Source organism: Muscardinus avellanarius (assembly GCF_963383645.1).
Source record: "Muscardinus avellanarius genome assembly, chromosome: 15".
Lineage (NCBI taxonomy): Eukaryota > Metazoa > Chordata > Mammalia > Rodentia > Gliridae > Muscardinus > Muscardinus avellanarius.
The window spans coordinates 45,621,589-45,634,063 of record NC_137801.1 but is presented as its reverse complement, the minus strand read 5'-3'; the positions used below and the strand labels follow the sequence as shown (position 1 = coordinate 45,634,063).

The window sequence follows — 12,475 nt, the reverse complement described above, 5'->3', positions numbered from 1 at the left end:
GAAATATTGCATAGAGCAGAAAGAGCAAGTTTAAAGCACCTGGTATGGGAATAAGCTCACTTGTTGGATGGAATTAAAAGGACAGAGTGCCAGCAGTATTGTAGGAGAGGAAGAGGTTAGATGATACAGGCTTGCTAGGGCTAGGTGTTGTATAATCTTTGAATTTTGAAGGGAGTTTTGAATTATATCCTAAATGCAATGTAAAAGCAATCAGAGATGCATGGTTTGACTTACGTGTCCAAATCAGTTTATTCTACTGTTCTTCACAAAATAATTTCTTGGTATGGTGGAAGTGTGAAAGTAGTGATATTAGTTAGAAGTCAAATAAAGAACAAATTATTTTTTTATTCCTTCGGTGAAGTGAAAGCAAATTATTGGATATTAAGGGAGAGACAGGGTGGATTGTTGGAAGCATAAGAAAAGAAGAAGAGGTATGAAGCAATTATCTGGAAAAGAGGTGGGATGAATTAACCAAAAAGTTTTTGTAAATCTACAATCTATGATGAGAAAACTTTAAGAATAAAGTTTGTAAAACTAAGAGAATTTAGTCAGTTCCTTCAACTTCTTCATTAGTTGAAGAAAACTGAAACAAACACCCAACTGAATCTTGGCTAATAAAGTAGCTAGTTAGTAATTTAAAAAAGTAATTACTTAAGTGTCTCATGAGTTAGTAAGACTTTTACATTTCCTCTGTTCCTATACAAGAAATAATTAAAGAGCCTCCTATGAGCATACAGAAAATAGAAGAAGGTGGATCTAGATTTATTTATCCTGTGGTAGGTTGGTGTACACTAAAATCCTATTTTTTCTTTGAGTGTTTGGATGGTATTTGCTTCTAAGCACTAAAACATTTCTAGAAGGTTTGGGGGAACTTCTCTTCATAATAATGTGTCTCTGCCTACATTTCAGGACTCATTTAGTCTACACTGTTCCTCTCAGTATATCTTCTTACCAGAGTTTATGGGAAGTCATGAAAAATGTGTGTTCTTTTGGCATTATGAGTCAGAAATTCTGCCTAGAGACCACCTGTCAAAGTACCCATATAATAATTTAAATTTTATTGTTTGATTGACAGTTTTTCATGGTGTATATTCAAAATTTCCGAGCCTCTCTGTACCATGCCTGAAAAGTCAGGCAACTATTCCCAATTAACCTTGACTCTCCTTTAATTATGCAGATATGTCTAAGTGCTTCTTTTCCAGAGTGCAGTCTGAGGAAAGAAGACTAGTGTGAGGGATTTAGAGCTGTTGGCAAGAATGCCAAAGTAATGGATAGTTACTCTTCTTTTCTCACTGGCCAAAAGTTAAACTCAGTAATTTAGTCCACCAAATTGGACTCTTGCAAATGATACAGAGTTTTAATTTTTCAGAAGAATTTTTATGTTGTTAAACTTTAAACAAATGACAAAATTCAGGTGAGTTTCAAAACCATTGTCCTGTTACAGATGTTTAGAAAGTCTACTTTGAACTGAGTTATTAAGTGGATTTATTTTTTGCATGTGTATAGGAAATGGAATTATTTAAGGAATCATGATTTTCTGTTTGATTTATGTGGTTTTGGGGATTGACCCAGATGGATTCCACCTCCAAACTACATCCTCAGGCCCATTTTATTTATTTTTTTTATTTCAAAACAGGTCACTCTTGATTGCTGAGAGTCTTGATAAGTTTCTGAGGCTGGTCTCAAAACTGTGAACCTATGATCCCTCTAGCTCAGCCTTCCGAGTACTGACATTACAAGCATATACCACTATGTCCATCTAGAAATCATGATTTCAGTAGAAATAACAATGCATTAATTTTTAAATATAAAAATAAATAATTTTTTTCTATTGAAGGATGAAAGGAGAAGAAAGATAGCAATGAACTTCTATTTCTCTTAGTAGATTATTTTTATTTGATGGACCAAGAAAGGTTGTTTTTTACAATTACTGATTCAATAAAAATTTTAAATATATATACTTCTGACCCAAACAGAGAGAATTGAACATTTTCTGAAGAAATCAGGCAAAAAAGTTAAATATATTTAAAAAAAACAATTACACATCAAACTAGAGTTGACCAAATAGTGAAGCAATCCAGCTTTCTGAATCAACTTCTTTTCATAATCTAGCCCTGTTAACTACCTGTTCAGTCTGCAAATATGAGCAAGTTGGTTTACCTTTCTTGCATGGCTCTGAGAACCCCAGTGGTATTTTGGCGATTAAATTATATAAATGGAATTTGCCACCACTAGAACTGCTATTGTTATCATCATGATTAATAATTTATTATGAAGTAAAATACCTCACTCACTAGAAAATATTTTAAAATCTAATGACATAAATAAGACATCCATTTTGACATACAGTCTTGAATGATCCATGATTTGAGATGTAAAAGTTAATGAATAGTTCAAAACTCTCTCATAGTTGTTGTAAAGGATACATTCTAATCAAAGGACATAATCATGCTATATAATCCTCAGTGCATCCACACAAAGATAGTGAAAACCTTTCATTGAGGGCTATAAACTAATTTCCAACCTGTAAAGTTGCCAGATGCACTCTGTTTTATATTAGGAAGGAGAATTAGGGAAATAAGCAGCTTTCCTCCCCTGGCAACACTAGAGCTCGATGTTTTGCCTGCAGCTCATTTTTTCTAAATAGAAAGTCAGAAATGCTATCCTGAGGCAAGTGTACCTTGGCCAGGAGTTTTTCAGTGTAATTATCATGGTCTAGCAGGACTGTAATTTTCTGGCATACACTTAATGGCTATTCCTTCTCATTACTGTCGACCTCAATCCTCTCTGACTTGAACCTTTATAAATAAGTCCCACCAGCATCATAAAGCTTTTTTCACATGGCTTTTAACCATGAATTGGAACCTATTTTGTTTGGTGAAAATATATCCTGTTATTCCACTGATACTATACAAATTCTAAAAGGTGGAGTGTTATTTTTTGGTGATCTCTGTCTTTCAAAATATATGATTAAGAGGTGAGAACCTTTAATGATACAAATATATCCTATTTATTGGGCTTCTTTAAATAATTTTAAGAACTTTAAAAAAACACACAAATTTCCAATGTAATCTGAACGCACTTAATTCGTATTTTATCTATAATTTTATACCACAGAAGAAAGCATGCCATAAAACTCAGTGTTGTTTAGATGCCTTTTGTTTTTAAGGTTTTAATTGCTTTCTATAGGAGTTCTGGACATAATTAATTCATGAACATGAGTCTTGGAGTCTGACTATTTTAAAGCAGCTCAGCAATATGTCTACATTGAAACCACAGCTGTTGTAGCTGTGCATTTGTATCTGGATCCATCTTATCCAAACTGAATTTGCTCCACCATCAGCTCATGTGAAATTTTAGTTCTGTGGGTGCTGCTACTTCAATCCAAACCACTCAATTTAAACATAACTTAAAAATAGAAAAAAAAAACTCCTTTATATGTCTTCATGTATGTCATTCTGTGACAAATGTAAATTTATTTTGTTCATTTTTAAGGGTTAAACATTTAATTATTAACATGATTATCTCTCCCATGATGTCACTGTGATACTGTGACATATTATATATGCCTCACAACATTATCTCAATCTAAGTGCCCACAGTATTCCCAATGTGTTAAGTAAGACAATCAAAGAACAAAGCAAGACTTGCCCTCAGCCATTTTGTCTGGAATAAACCAGGTTTCCAAATTTATAAATATTCCAATTATTTATGGTTCCCACTTTCAATTTAAATATAAACATATTTCAAAATAAAAGTTTTATGGATAGACTAATTCAATTGATTATTCTTTCAAAGGATTTAAACTATTAGCCTTCAAAAACTTTGATCAATACTTTATGTATATTGATCAGTGCTTAGAAAGCTAAACAATAAACATGCTTACTAAAATTATTTAATATAATTACATTAGAATGAAAATAATATTCTCTATGATTTTATATCTATAGCAAATAATATTTAAAATGATTTTTTCAAAATTGCAAGCTACTGGACTTCTGGAAAAATGGCAACTCGGGGAAGCAACACATATCAATCTTGCTGACACTCAGGCTCTAATGTGTGAAAACAGCACTCTGACAAAAGAAAGAAAACAGCATAAATTTAAAAAGAGCATAACAAGTGAAAGGCAACAGGGAAAAAAAAGCTGGAAGGCAGATGAAAGAGCAGAATACTACCTGCCTGCCTCCAATGTCTGCGGCCATGGGCACCATAGCAGTGCCATATTGCCTCACTGCCCAGGAATGCCAGAAACCCACTCGCATACTCTCATACCCAAACTTACTCTCATTCTATTCAATTCTATGTTTGGCTTTACCCTATTGTTTTTTTTTTAATTTTTATGTGGATCATATTGAAAATGGCATACATTCAGACTGTGCTTGGTGACTTCTCCCCAACTTTGACATCCTCTTCCCCCCTCCCGACGATGAGTGTCCGGGTTAACTATGCTATATTCATACTTATACAAATATTTGAATATGGCTCCTCCATTAATTAACTTCAGGCTTCTTTGTCTCCTACTCTTCTATTTCAGCTTTGCTGAGGTTTCCCATCCATTATCTGAAGTCCCTCTGGTATTCCTAATTGTCCCTAGTTTGGGCATATTAGAGAAAATATATGTCCCTTCTCTTTCTGTGTTTGGCTGATATCACTTAACATAATGTTACCCAGGTCTTTCCATCTTATTGCAAATGGTATGATTTTCTTCTTCTTTATAGCTGAGTAGAATTCTATTTTGTATATTTCCCATAATTTTGTAATCCATTCATCTATTGCTGATGACCTAGGTTGGTTCCATATTTTGACTATTATAAATTGTGTTGCTATGAATATGGGTATACATATGCTACTGTAGTACTCTAATTTCAACCCCTTTGGAAAAATACTCAGGAGTGGTATAGCTGAATCATATGGATTCATTCCCAGTTTTCTAAGGAATCTCCACAGTGATCTCTATAGTGGCTGCACTAGTTTGCCCTTCAACCAACAGTGTAAAAGTGTTCCTCTTTATGCATGCCACTCTGATTGGAGTTATATGGAATCTCGTATATCTCCTAAATGCACAAATCCAAGTTCCTTTCCATGTTTTGAAAATTCTCTGAATTTATTTCTCTGAAGAGATTATTAAGGTTGAGAGAAGAGGTCGTGGTTCACGGACAGCCTCAGCTACTTAGTGAGGCACTCCGTAACTTAGTGAGACCCTGTTTCAAAATAAAGTAAAAAAACGAATAAAAAAAAATAGGGCATGGGGTGTAGCTCAGAGGTCAAATGTCCCTGGGTTCCATCCCCCACACATACAAAAAGAGAGAGTATGAATACCATTGGTCTGTATCACTATGCCTTTTATCCACAAGTTAGGACATTTCATATTGTCACAGAGTTGTTGGATGCTTAGGTTTTGTTGCTGTAATGACTTCTGTATGCTGTTGACTGTGCTTTCAGTTTTGAATGAACTGTCTTCTAACAGTGATATTCTGTTTTCCATTTCATCTAATTTTCCAGAATTTCTTTCTACTGCTGTGTTCATTTCATTTATTGACTCTTTCATTTTATTCCAGACCTCTTTCTGATTCTTTCTTAGTATCTCCATTTCTTCTTTCATTTTCTATACACTTGCTTTGAGGCCTTTCATCATATTGAAGATCAGGTTTCAGAATTCCCCTTCTTGAATTTCTTATAGGTCAGTATTTATGATTTCCATTATTTCTTCAGTGTTCTTAGTTTTTTTTTTTTTATTTTCAGGGTTCTTAGGCTTGTTTTTCCAATGTCTTGGTATCTTGTCTTTTGAATATTATATCTGATTCAATCATAGTACTAGGAATTTAGAGGTATCAACAGGTAAAGAGAGGAGTCTCTGTTCTCCACATCTAGGGTTGGGCTGATCTGACTTCTCCCCATTCAACATTATTGGGAGGTCTTTATTAATACTGGAGATCCTACTAGTTGGATCTAGTGTTAAACATAGCCCCAACACTTTCCACTGATCAGAGCCTGAGTCTGAGCCTCTGCCATGTCCAAGAGCAGACCCTACTTCCATCTTATCTAGGTTGTACTGAAATTTTCATACCCAGGGACTGTATTAGGGTTTCAGGAGTCCCTGGGAGGCCTTGGCTGGGTGGTTTCCCATGGGAACTGCAACTTCTCTTATGTTGTTATTGAGCCCTGCTCTGGAACTTTGGAGGATGTGGTATTCTCAGTCACTCCTCCCCTTCCCTTGGTTGTATCACAAAATCTCAGACTTGTTGGGGAACTGGGCTGGGTGTTTACCCAGAGGAACCACAACTTCACTTATGGTGTTATTGAGAGCCACTCTGCCTCTCTGGAGGGTGTGGTAATCTCAGCCCCCACTGCTCCTTCACTAGGTTGAACCACAAAATCTTAGACTCAGGGAATTTGGTGCAGCTGCATGAATCCCTGGGGGCATCAGGCTGGGCATTTTTCTGTGAGAATCATAACTTTACTTATGGTATTATTGAGAGCCACTCTGGATCTCTGGAGGGTGTCATAATCTCAGCCACCACTACTCCTTCTCTGTGTTGAACCACAAAATCTCAGACTCAAGGAGTTTTTTTGGCTGCACAAGTATTTGGGGGCATGTTATTTTGTGGGGGGTCATTTTTTTTCTGATAAAAGGAACAACTCAGAAAGAGGAAATAATGATAGTCAACATTTATGCCCCAAACATAGGTGCAGCTACTTTCATAAAACAAACTCTTTGTGACATTAAATAACATATAAATCCAAATGTAATAATACTAGAAAACATAACCCTCTCACACAGCTAGACCAATCTTCTAGACAAAAGGTCAGTAAAGATGTCTCAGAACTAAATAAAACAATGAAACAAATGGATCTATTAGACACATACAGAATATTTGAACTAAGTATAGCAGAGTTCACAATTTTCTCTGAAAAAGCAATCTTTAAATTATTTTGGAAAAACAAAAAACCCAGAATAGCCAAACTAGTTCTCAACAACAAAAATCATGCAGGAGACACTACAATACCTGACATCAAACTATACTGCAAAGTCATAGCAATAAAAACATCATGGTACTGGCACAAAAAGAGATACAAAGAACAATGGGGCAAAATAGAAGACTCATAAACAAATCCACATACTTACAGCTAATTGATTTTAGACAAAGGAGCCAAAACCATACACTAGAAAAAAGATAGCCTCTTCAACAAATTTTGATGGCAAAACTGGTTAGCCATATGAAAAAAATGAAAATAATCTCCACTTTTTCATTCTGCATATGAGTCAATTTAAGATGGATCAAAGATTAGAAATCAGACCAGAGACCTTACAGCTCCTTGAATAGGGTATAGGTCCAACAAATACTTAAGGTAAAAATTTTCTCAACAAGATCCCAAAGTCACAAGAAACTAAAAGTCAAATCAATATGTGGGATTGAAATAAACAGAAGAGCTTCTGTAAAGCAAAGAAAACTCAAAAACCTTGAAAGCTGGCAGAATGGCATAAAATTTTTGTCAACTTTCTCCAATAGAGGACTAATACCTAGTATATACAGAGAACTCAAGAAACTCAGCATTAAGAAAAAAATAACCCAATCAAAAAATGGGAAAGTTAAAAGACAATTCAGCAAAGAAGAAATTTAAATGAACAATGAATATATAAAAAAACCTCAACATCATTATCAATCAAAACTACCCTGAGATTTCACCTAACTCTAACTAGAATTATAATCATTCAAAACACAAACAACTACAAATGCTGGTGAGGATATGGAAAAGTGGGAACTCTAATATACTGTTGGTGATATTGTAAATTAGTGCAGTGTAAAGGATCCTCAAAAGAATGGGAACAAACTTACCATATGATCCAGCAGTACCACTCTGTGTATTTACCCAAAAGAATGGAAACCAAACTACCACACTAATACATGTGTATCTATGTTCATAGCTGCACAATTTACAATTGTCAACTATGAAACCAGCCCCAAACTCCATCAACCGATGAATGAATTACAAAATTATGAATATAGATTAGTCTCAAAAAGTAAAAAGTCATACGCTCTCCTTAATATATGAAACCTAAGTATAATCTATAGATGAGCAAATAAGGGGATCTAAGTGAGGGAGATGAGAGGTAAAAAGAAGAAAATTCCCCAGTGTACATGATGTATATTCACAAACATATAAACACCAATCACTAAGCCAAATATGAGAAAGAAGGAAGGGGGAGGAAATAGGAAAGGAACTGCGGAAGGGCTGAATGAGTGATGTGTGCATGTATGCCTCTATGAACTTGTAGTCCATTAAGATGTATGACTAAAATGCACCAACAAAAACTTTTTTAAACTTTTAAAAATTGCAAGCTGCTTATTTAAAAAAATTAATGTGCATAAACAGTGAAAGATGCAATGTTGATAATATTTGACTTTTAAAACCTAAGAACTCATGAAATAAATGCCCTATTATGTATTCTATATGGAAATAAGTTTTGGGTGAAGATTTAAAGAAATAAACATTTGTTGTCCAAGAGTTTTCATTTTTTATGCTGTTTAGTCATTTTAGATTTGATATTTATGCCAGATGTACTTGTAAATTGCTGAATAAATGATATTCACTTTTACTATGACAACTTTATTAATTTACCTAAAGTATAATTTAGTTATTAATAATGTAAAATAAAATTAATATTTGATTTATACAGCATGGCTGGTTGAAGTGCCAAATTCAGCAAGCCTTAAACTACAATAGGAAAAGAAGGATGATTTAATGCTTTTAAAAGTAGAATGGACTTAATTAAATGTTTGAATAATGATAGAGGTGGAGAGACTTGTCGGGTTGTAACCTTTGTCCATTCAGGAGTAGTAGCGGCCAGGCAAGGTTCAAGGGACCATGGCAGCTGGGGCAGTGTGGTAGCAGGAGATGCAGCGGAGGCTACAACACCTGCAAGAGGACAGACTCGTGGACACACGCCTCCTCCCCATACTGTTTAGCAAGGTGTTGCCCACCAAGGGTTGTGGGGAGTTGTCGCTGCCACTGCCAGACTTCAATGCCCAGTCTTCAGCTCATCAGCATTTTTTGTTGGAATATACGTTTCTCATTTATGGCGATTCTGAGCATGAGGGAAGAATTCTGCCACACTCAGCATAGTGTTTTTGCAGACAAGTGAACTTAATGTTCGATGTGCCATAATTAATATTTTGTGCGATACCATGGAGCAATACCCCCAGCCCTATTTTTCAGTATTTATTTATTTATTTATTTATTTATTTATTTATTTATTTATTTACTTTTGCAGTACTGGGGATGGAACCCAGGAGCATTCTACCTTCGAGCTACACTACCAGCCCTAATTTTTAGTCTTTTTATGTTTTGGAACAGGTCTTACTGAGTCCCGAAGGACCTTGCTAAGTAGCTGAGGCTGTCTGCAAACCCCGATCCTCTGGTGTGCACCACCACACACCTAGCAGAAACCAACACTTTTAACTTGTCTCATTAGTGCCTAAATGTAATAAAGGTTGCTTAAGTTTTGTATGTAGCTGGATATTTTTGGAGCCTGAGGGAATCAATCTGTAGGCATTGAGGCCCAAGTTGAATTTGGATTCAAGTGGATTTTAACTACTTCTGGTTATCTTGAAGAGAAAAGCTTCAAAAAGAATAAGTTGCCCAGAGAAGATACTGATTGATGATAGGCATTTTAGTGATCTTTTAATGTTTTCTGCTATGGAACATTTCAAGATTTATTGAGTTTTTTCCTCATATTTTGAGTGGAATACTCACTCACTTACATATGCATGCTTACACAATTTGCCATAATGAACCACCCATCCCCGATGGGGATCTCCTTTGAGAATATGTGTTTTCTGCTAACCCTAACAATATTAATTTCAACATGTTCACAGAGAACCTGAAGAAGTAAGAAGTGACAACTTAGGTTGAGTTTGTGATGCTATGGATGATAAAGCTCTAGCTGAAAATGAAGGAATCCATGTCCTAGATTAGCCATTTGATGATGGAGCTCCACTCATTATTCAGATAGTAGATGATTGTCTCAAGTTGTTAAAATCCAAATTTCATGAAGAACCACTTTGCTGTGTTGCAGTGCATTGTGTTGCAGGATTGGTAAGAGCACCTGTGCTAGTGACACTTGCTTTGATTGAAAGTGGAATGAAATATGAAGATGCCATTCAATTTATAAGACAAAAAAGAGGAGCATTCAATTCCAAACAGCTACTTTACTTGGAGAAATACTGACCTAAGATGAGATTACATTTCAGAGCTAGCAATGGGTATTGCTGTGTTCAGTAGAAAGAAAGATCAATGAAGGCATATGCAATTGTGGCATTTAGAGTAAACTCTTGGTACCTGGAAATGTGAATTTGGAATCTTACCCATGTAATCAAAAGGTAGCTAGTAAAGATGATCTTCAGTTCTTTAGGCTTTCTCTTTAGATTCTTGATGATTTCTTTGATAAGTAGAAATTTTAAGTTTGATATGATTTTACTTGTAAATACTTGTTTTAATTTTCTGCACTTTGGAGATCTAGTTGAGGAAGTTACTACTTGTGCCTACATATTGGAGTGTTGAACCTATGCCCTCCTCTAATAGCTTCACAGTCTCTGGTCTGATTTCCATGTCTTTAATAAATCTCCAGTTGATTCTTGTACACAGGAAGAGTTAAGAATTTAGTTCCATTTTTCTACAAATGGCTATCCCATTCTCCCAGCAATTTTATGAAAAGGCTGCCTTTTCTCCAGCATATGAATTTGGCCTCTTTGTCAAAGATAAATTGGATATAAGTGTGTGGATTTGTTTTTGTGTCTTCTGTTCCATTGGTATATGTGCCTGTTTTTGTGCCAGTACCCTGCTTTTTTAACTATCATTCTATAGTATACTTTGAAGTCAGGAATTTTGATGCCTCCTGCATGGTTTCTATTGCTGAGAAATGCTTTGGCTATTCTGGGTCTTTTGTTCATCCATATAAAGCTCATGACTGATTTTTCTAGGTCTATAAGGAATATCATTGGTATTTTGATTGGAATTGCACTGAATCAATAGATCACTTTTGGCAGAATGGCCATTTTGTTGATATTTATTCTGCCTGTCCATAAGCAAGGGAGATCTTTCCATCTTCCAATTCTTCTTCAGTATTTTTAATGTTTTATCATTTTCATTGTAGAAAATTTTACATCTCAGCTTATCCTAGGTATTTATAGATTTTGAAGTTATTGTGAAATAATTTTTTTCTTTATTTCTTTCTTTGTAGATTCATTGTTGGAATATAGAAAAGCTACTGATTTCTTCATATTTAATATTATTTCTTCATATTTAATATATTCAACTGTTGTGAATTGGTCAATCAGTACCAGTAGTCTTTTGGCTGAGTTTTTTGGGTCTTCTAGATATAGAGTAATGTCATCTGAAAACGAGGATAATTTAATTTCTTTTTTTCTATTTGAATTCCTTTGATGTCCCTCTCTTGCCATATTGCTGTGGCTAGAGTCTTGAGAACTATATTGAAAAGGAGTGGTGATAGTGGGCACCCTTATCTTGTTCCTGATTTTAGAGGAAATTCTTGCAGTTTTTTCCCCCACTGGTATTGGTTTTTGGTTAATTGTTTATTGACTTAGTGATGCTGAGATACACTCCTTCTATTCCAATTTTCTGCAGTGTTTTTAAAATGAATTGGTGTTGGATTTTGTCAAATGCTTTTATAGTATCTATTTATATGATCATGTGAATTATGTTCTCAGTTCTATTTATGTTTTGAATAACCATATTAATTTGCATATATTAAATGAGCTTTGCTTTTCTGGTATGAAACCACCTTGGTAATGGTATAAAATTCTCTCAGTATGGTTTTGGATTCATATAGGTAGTTTTTGTTTAAAATTTTTTCACCTATGTTCATCAAATATTTTGGTCTGTATTTTTCTTTTTTTGAGGTATCTTTATTTGGTTTTGGTATTAATGTGATACTGGCCTCATAGAGGGAACTTGGAAAAATTCCATCTCTTTGATTTCCTGGAACAAGCTGTGGAGAATTGGGATTTGTTTTCCTCTGAAAGTTTTGTATAGTATAGCTGGAAGCCCATCTGGGCCTGGGCTTTTTTGTTGATGGCAGAATTTTTATTGCTGTTTCTATTCTTGCTAGTTATTAGTTGGGTTAGGCTTGCTATGGCCTCTTGGTTCAATTTAGGTAGGTTATATGTGCTTAAAAATCTATTGATTTCTTCCATGCTTGTCAGTCTACTGAAGTATAAATTTTCAAAATAGTTTCTGATAATCATTTTAATTTCCCCATTGTCTGCAGTGATGTCTCCTTTTTTATTTCTAATTTTAATTATCTAATTTGATTCTCTTTCTTTTGGTTGGGTTGGCCAGGGGTTGGTCAATCTTTTTAATCTTTTCAAAGAATCAGATTTTTGTTTTGTTAATCCTTTGTATTGTTTTTATTCTCTATTTAATTTATTTCTTCTTTGATTTTAATTATTTT

The 12,475-nt window shown here is 34.7% G+C and overlaps 1 pseudogene across 1 annotated transcript; it reads left to right on the top strand.

Moving 5' to 3' along the window:
- Window positions 1-9,794: 9,794 nt before the first annotated feature.
- Window positions 9,795-10,287, top strand: LOC308273748 (protein tyrosine phosphatase type IVA 2-like; annotated as a pseudogene). The gene has a single exon. The product of its transcript is annotated as a protein tyrosine phosphatase type IVA 2-like (transcript).
- Window positions 10,288-12,475: the final 2,188 nt, after the last annotated feature.